Here is an 8,310-nt window from a genome sequence, read left to right as displayed (position 1 = left end):
AGTGAGGATACCTCTCTGGAGCAGGGAACTCCAGGAAGAGACAGATAATATTAATGGTGGATTTGAGCTCTAGAAACATAGATAAGTGGGTTTGCGATGACTGGGAGAACCAGGGTGAATTGCCTGATGGGTGAGAAGGTTGTGGATCTCACAAGATATCTAGACAGACTTATGTGCAATGCTGGGGAGGGGCCTGTGGTACCATTGACATAGGGAAAGGTAAGAGAGAGATCCTGAAGGCCAAATTTAGGCTGCTAGGTAAGAGATTGAAGTCCAGGACCTCCATGGGAGCAATCTCTGAAATGCTTTCAGTTCCATGTTCAGGGTTAGTTAGACAGGCAGATTTGCGGGGTCTCAGTGTGTGGATGAGACGATGGTGTAGAGAGGAGGAGTTTAGATTTATTAGGAACTGGGGGAACTTTTGGGAAAAGAGGAACCTTTATAGGAAGGATGGGCTCCACCTAAACCAAAACAGAACCAAATTGCCGGAATGTAAAATTTAAAAGGTCGTAGAGAAGTTTTTAAACTAAGGGCTAGGGGAAAGCTGACAGGTGTGGAGGAGCAAAATGCTGGGACAGAGACATGCTTTGGGGAAGGATCTATTCATGGGGAGTCTCTATATGCTAGTAAGGAGCAGAGGATTCAAGAGAAATAGTCAGATGAAAGCAAGTCCCATTCAATTAGATCGCATAATGTCAGATAACTAAAAGGTGACAAATTTTATAAGTGCTTGTATACAAATGCTAAAAGTCTAAATACTAAGATGAAGTTGAATGCCTGGTATTAAATGAGGATATTGATATAATGGACATTACAAAAACTTGGTGGAATGATGATAATCAGTGGGACACAGTAAAACTAGGGTACAATATATATAGGAATGAAAGAATAGGTCATGCTGGTGGCACTACATGTGACAGAAAGCATAGAGTGAAATATACTAAAAATCTTAAATGAACCAAACTGTTCCATAGAATCTCTATGGATAGAAATTCCATGCTTGGATAATAATAATATAGCAATAGGGATATACAGCCAACCAGCTGACCAGGATGGTGATAATGACTGTGAAATGCTCAGGGAAATTAGAGAGACTATAAAAACAAAAAACTCAGTAATAATGGGAGATTTCAAGTATTCCCATATTGACTGGGTACATGTCACCTCAGCACAGGATGCAGAGATAAAGGGTACATCTATACTTACCTCCGGGTCCGGCGGTAAGCAATCGATCTTCTGGGATTGATCCCGGAAGTGCTCGCCGTCGACGCCGGTACTCCTGCTCCGTGAGAGGAGTACGCAGAGTCGACAGGGGAGCCTGCCTGCCGTGTGTGGACCCACGGTAAGTTCGAACTAAGATAGTTCGAGTTGCATGTCTTAGTTCGAAGTGGGGGGTTAGTGTGGACCAGCCCAAAGTTTCTTGACACCATCAATGACTGCTTCTTGGAGCAGCTAGTCCTGGAAACCACAAACGGAGAGGCAATTCTTCATTTAATTCTAAGGGGAGCACAAGATCTGGTCCAAGAAGTGAATATAGCTGAACCACTTGGTAATAGCGATCATAATTAAATTTAACATCCCTGTGTGGGGGATAAAACCAAAGAATGCATCTCCCAACTTAAAAAACATAGAGGACCAAAAAAGGACCACCATGGCTAAACAATTAAGTAAGTGAAACAGTTGGAGGCCAAAAAAAAAAAAAAAATCCTGGAAGTTACACCCTACTGAGGGAAATAGAAAGGAACATAAACTCTGGCAAGTCAAATGTAAAAGTATTATTAGGGAGGCCAAAAAAGAATTTGAAGAGCAACCAACCAAAGACTCAAAAACTAACAGCAAAAAAAATTTAAGTACATCAGAAGCAGGAAGCCTGACAAACAACCAGTGGGGCCACTGGACGATTGAGATGCTAAAGGAACACTCAAGGAGGACAAGTCCATTGCAGAGAAGGTAAATGAATTCTCTGCATCAGTCTTCACTGAAGAGGATGTGAGGGAGAGTCCCACACCTGAGACATTCTTTTTGGTGGCAAACTTCATGACCTGTCCAGACTAAGGTGAGGTTTTGGAACAAATTGATAAATTAAAGAATAATAAGTCACTAGGAAGAACCGAACTATCAGACACAGATGAACATGATTTGTTGTTGTGGAAGAAACAAACTCCACTCTCAGGTTGGAAGCAACAAAATCAGAGACAGCTTTATTCAGGACATGCAATTGTAAGGGAAGAACACAGCTGACAGAGAGCATCACTGCCTCAGTTTCTTCAAAGTACAAGCAATATCAGACAAGTATTTATACATTTTAGTGGCATGCATTAATTAAAAACATCTGCAGTTTGTTTATGTTATGTCCTGCCCATTCCTGTATTTTCTCACTTCTGTTCTCGTTAGCTCAAGGCTGGGTCACACTGACTATTCTGCTGTTTTTCACTTGCTTCTGCTTCTACAGGTCTCGCGATATTAGGCTAAGACTTAGCTCAACAGTTGCTGTCTCTGACACTTAAATGGCAACTTAAACCCTCTCTTGCTTTCCCTGCTTCCATACTCCCCCCTTTTGTGCTTCCTTTAGCACAACTAACATTCTTAAATTTCCAATTTCATCAAGCCTTGTATTTCTGTTTCTAGCTCAGGAGGATCAGAATCAGCCCTATAAGTCTTAACTGGATATAACAATAATGCATGATTAGTATGAACATTAAAGGCATTTTTGTTATTACACTTATTACAACAACAATAACACATGCCTAGACTAAACAAAAGCAATACAAGCATTAATGTCCCCATTGTAATAATATGCTAGGGTTGTTTCACTGCCTTAGTTACATAGCACATCACATCATAATTAGTACACAAAGTAGCCACTCTATAGGCTATATGGAAAGCATGTTTTTCAATTTGATATATAGTCTGAAGCACATGGATTTGACCCTGTAAGTCAGAAATTTTCTGAACCTCTGGTAGGAGTAACAGAGTAACAGCCGTGTTAGTCTGTATCCGCAAAAAGAAGAACAGGAGTACTTGTGGCACCTTAGAGACTAACAAATTTATTAGAGCATAAGCTTTCGTGGACTACAGCCCACTTCTGCATCCGAAGAAGTGGGCTGTAGTCCACGAAAGCTTATGCTCTAATAAATTTGTTAGTCTCTAAGGTGCCACAAGTACTCCTGTTCTTCTTTTTTTGGTAGGAGTAAGTGTAAATTCTGAAATCGGTCAGGTATTAAAGTGGCCCAATTAAAAGAATTTGATACCTAAGGTCTGATTGTAGGGCTTGTCCACAGGCCAATAAATAATGTGATTTCCTGTGGTCATGGCGAGATTAAAATGCATATCTAGCAAAGAGGTGGCCTTAATGTATACACAGCTATCATTAGCTTGGAACAGTAACTATCTTGTCAGGGTAGTTCCTTGTCTCATACCTTCCCTGGACTTTGGCAATTTCAGCGGAGTGAGTATTCCTTCTTCTTTCCTGAAGCAATCGTGGCTCAGCATCATACAGGGGGGAGGTTACCAGCACATCACCCTGTAGTGCTTTGGTTTCTGTAGCAAATACTGAATTCAGGTTAGCTCTGTCAGTGGACAAGGGAGAGGTTACCAGCACATCACCCCTTGTCCTTTTCTCCTGCTTTTCAGAAGGAGGAAAAGAAATACCAGAAGGAGAGACAGGCTGATCAATAGTAGGAGTGGAATTATCTCGAGGCAGAGGGGTCTTTTTTACAGTGAGAAGCATGGGTCCAGGCAGTCAGTCCTTGGCACTTCACAGCGGTTTTGGTAGTCAGCAGGACTTGGTAAGGGCCTTTCCAGCATGGAGCAAAACCAGTCTTTTGTTGGTGGATCTTTACATAGATCCAATCTCCTGGTTCCAAGGAGTGGCAGGGCTGCTAGGGTCTTTGGGTAGCGCTTCTTTTACCTGTGAGAAAAGAAACCTAACACATTTCATTAATGCCTGGCAGTGTTTTGCAGATTTTACAGCTGCTTGGGCACATTCAAGTCCCCCCTTTTCTTGGTTGTCAACCAAGTCTTAGCTGTGAGCAGCATCCTTGAACAGGGCCAGCATCTTATCTTTGGCCTGATGAGTTCTTTTTTTTGGAAGCTCTTTCTGTTCTTTTTCCTTCTCCCCTTCTTGGCTTCTTTTAACTTACAAAGGAAACTTCCACTCTCCACTCATACACCTTTTCCCAACAATGAACACATACACATTGCCATTATACAGTACTTTAGTGTTATTATTCAATGTATGCCACATACACCCTTCCAGTAAAATGAATTTATTACAGAGCTTTGGAGCAACCAGCCAGGACAAGCACACCCACTTTTGAGAAGTTCAGTCGGTACAACCTCTTGTGTCTAATAGCTTTCCTCCCTCCCCAGCCCCCTGGCTAGAAATCTAAGGGAGCCAGAAGGATTCCATGTGCAATATGGGGAGTGGGTTAACCTTTGATGTCCTTGCTTCCAAAGACTGTTGGTGTGAGCTTTCAACAACAATTTTTTTTTCAATTAAAAGATCTGGCCAATGAAGTTTCTGAGAGTGGAGTTTGCTTCTTTTTCTTACTTAAGCAAATGTATTAGACTTTAGTATATCACATTTTCCTGATATTATCCAAACACTTTGTATTCCAAGTTGAATAAAACAAGTATCTGCATTTTGATTTAACCCTTCTATTTGATTTTGAACTAGACTGTCTTATGAAAATATTAAACACAACAATTCTGGCCACAAGACAAACACCACAAGGCAGGACATAGAACACAGAACATAATTCCCATTGTGCCAGTAAATGCATGGTATTTTGATTGCTTTTCAGCTGGCATCAGTTTTCTCTGATTTTCTGAAAACCAAAAAGAACATATGTCTACCCCTTCAGGGCAGTCAGTCATTGCTTAAAATATATCCTTTTTATACAAATACCCTTGTTAATTGCAGGCAAAACAAAGGAATTACTCACATTTTCTTGTATTTGTTTCATATGCAGCCCAGGTTTTAGTGGCTTCTACCTTATCAGTTAGATAATTTGCATTAACACAGATGCTTTCTGGCTTGCTTCTGGATCCAAAGCTATCCACAGCTTAAAAAGCAACAGAGAGTCCTGTAATCTTAAAGGTGCCACAGGACTCTCTGTTGCTTTTTACAGATCCAGACTAACATGGCTCCCCTCTGATACATACCACAGCTTAAAGACTCTTACTTAAAAGGGACACAATTGTTTTTACCAGAATTTTGATTGCCTTTTACTTTTAACTCCTGCTTTCAAAACACACAGCGATCTGAAAGAAAACACCACTTATTGTACCCAACTTCTCCATTGCCCAGTCCTGCTACCTCCAGGGATAGATCCACCTGCCACCCTTCCCCATCAACCGGGGTGGAGAGAGGAATGCTAAACCCCTCTCCGGTTCCCAGACCTACTGCGGCTGAGAGAGAACATACCTTTAATCATGCAATTCTTAACATATAATACCAACAGTACCAAGCAAAGCAAACATAAAATAACAAGGACAAAACAAATAGATGGTCTGCATTCTACAGTGCTCCCCCCTTACTCAATTTTCCTGGGTCTTAGCTGATCAGGCTGAAACCACAGGATCGTAGGGGCAGAGATAAAGAAAACACACCATACGACTGAATTTTAAAGCTTCATTAATAAAACAATAAAATAACATCAGAGAGTGTTGGGAACACTCCCACATCACTTAAAGGAAGGAAAAAGCATTAGTAGCCAGACCCGGGAATAAGAGAAACAAAGAGAGAAAAATAGACAGGAGGTTATCCTGTGCTCAAATTGTTTAGAAGTACGCTACACAAATCCCCAGCTAGCTTCCATTCTTGGGAGGGTTGTTTTACATCCTGGGATCTCTTGGAGCATCTCTTTCAGAGATATTTGCTTGGTATTCAGTCCAGACCGGCTGCCTGTGGCTTCTTCAGCGTCCCCAAACCACATTAGCTCCAGGGACACGAAGCTCAGCTCCTCCTTTCGCTATTTTGTCTGTGTTTTCCATCTCTGCAGCCTCTAAACTTTGTTGTTTTCTATGCTTGGCATGATCTGTGTTGATTCTTGCCCTTGAACGCAAAGCAGCTTTCTCCTTATCTCTAGACCAAGCTTTTTCAAATTAACCCGTTCCTATCCCTCCTTGCTTTCAGCATTAACTAATTGGGGATATAAAGAAGCCAAGGGGTTAACAAAAATAATTTGGGTAGAGAGGCATCCGGATGCTTTTTAAATACTACACTTTGTGTCTTAGAGAGCACCTCTAAGATGTATGATCCCATTTGAATTGAAGGTACCTTCTAGTGGGAATTGTTTAGATGGATCATCACGCATGTAAAAATTCCAATTCTCTAAGTACTTACAAGTCCTTGGACTGATTTCCATCCATTCTCTAAGCGTGTGGGGGTGCCCTGTCCGCTGTAGCAGCTCATAAACTAAGACACGTCTCTATCCTGTCCGCTGAGTGCAGCGGCTCATAAAGCTAAAATTACCACACCACTCCTCAGGCACTCACACAGGAAAGATTATCAAGAATGTCCATGACCCTCCTACCCCCCTTTCAGCAAAGAGCGTCGACTAGTCTCAGAGAGACGGCACCGCTTACTCCGATTGCTTCCAGTGATATGGTCAGATTAGTCAGTGGCTCAGGCGGGGAGTAGAGGGGGAGGGAAGATGAGGTCACACAATCCTAGACCCAGGCAGGCCCCTCCTAGGCCCAATCCTAGACCCATGCCATGCAGAGACAGCCCGTCTTGGATCGGATCATCTACCGATCCACTAAGGTGAAGCCACCGGGCTTGCATTAGAGACATCCCCGGTCATGAGATTGTGACTTCGCAGGGAGCTCTGGGCGTCTTCCGGTGGCCCTCATTCACACTGGCACACACACACACACCCCAAGGCCTCTATTCCTTCATACCACGATGCATCGTTTTTTTTCTCTCCTTTTTTTTTTTTTAACCTGAGGGCATTACCACAACCCCTCTGTCCGGACTGAACACACCTGTGTTCTTCTCTGAGGGCATTACTACAACCACTCAACTCAATAAGTCTGACCTAAGCCACACATTGGCTTACCCTGGAGCAACAACACATTTCCCAGCCCCGCGTACTCATGCAACTAACCTTATATGGGGCAACCAATTCCCCAACACTGTTCTGCGTCTGATCTTGTTACATAAGCAAAAGTTCGCCTGGCATGAGCCCAAAGGGACAGACGGCCCCACGGGCAGTCCTCCTCCAACACCCCAGCAGAGATTTCAAAAGGTCTTTTACCTCTGGCTTGGTGCCTGGGGTTTGAAGGGGACCAGTCCGTAGTAGTGGTCACTGCCTGAGCCGGGCGTAGCCTCCGAGTCATGGCACCAAATATTGTGGAAGAAACAAACTCCACTCTCAGGTTGGAAGCAACAAAGTCAGAGACAGCTTTATTCAGGACATGCAATTGCAAGGGAAGAACACAGCTGACAGAGAGCATCTCTGTCTCAGTTTCTTCAAAGTACAAGCAATATCACACAAGTATTTATTCATTTTAGTGGCATGCATTAATTAAAAACATCTGCAGTTTGTTTATGTTATGTCCTGCCCATTCCTGTATTTTCTCACTTCTGTTCTCATTAGCTCAAGGCTGGGTCACACTGACTATTCTGCTGTTTTCCACTTGCTTCTGACGTGAGCCCTACTTCTACAGGTCTCACGATATTAGGCTAAGACTTAGCTCAACAGTTGCTGTCTCTGACACTTAAATGGCAACTTAAACCCTCTCTTGCTTTCCCTGCTTCCACATTGGGGAAGGTTCGGCATGGCTTTTGTAAAGTGAAATCATGCCTCACCAATCTAGCAGAATTCTTTGAGGGAGGTTAAAAACATGTGGACAAGGGTGATCCAGTGGATACAGTGTACTCGGACATTCAGAAAGCATTTGACAAGGTCCCTCACCAAAGACTCTTAAGCAAAGTATCAAAGGGGTAGCCGTGTTAGTCTGGATCTGTACACGCAGCAAAGAGTCCTGTGGCACCTTATAGACTAACAGACGTATAGGAGCATGAGCTTTCGTGAGTTTCTCCTCCCTTGGTGTTCACACGTCAACTGCTAGAAGAGGGCCTCATCCTCCCTGATTGAACTAACCTCGTTATCTCTAGCCTTACTCACTCTTGCTTGCATATTTATACCTGCCCCTGGAAATTTCTACTACATGCATCCGAAGAAGTGGGTATTCACCCATGGAAGCTCATGCTCCTATACGTCTGTTAGTCTATAAGGTGCCACAGGACTCTTTGCTGCTTAAGCAAAGTAAGCTGTCAGGGGATAAGGGGGAAGGTGCTCT

Source organism: Malaclemys terrapin, chromosome 20 (assembly GCF_027887155.1).
Source record: "Malaclemys terrapin pileata isolate rMalTer1 chromosome 20, rMalTer1.hap1, whole genome shotgun sequence".
NCBI classification, from domain to species: Eukaryota; Metazoa; Chordata; order Testudines; family Emydidae; genus Malaclemys; species Malaclemys terrapin.
Note: the sequence above shows the minus strand (reverse complement) of the source record.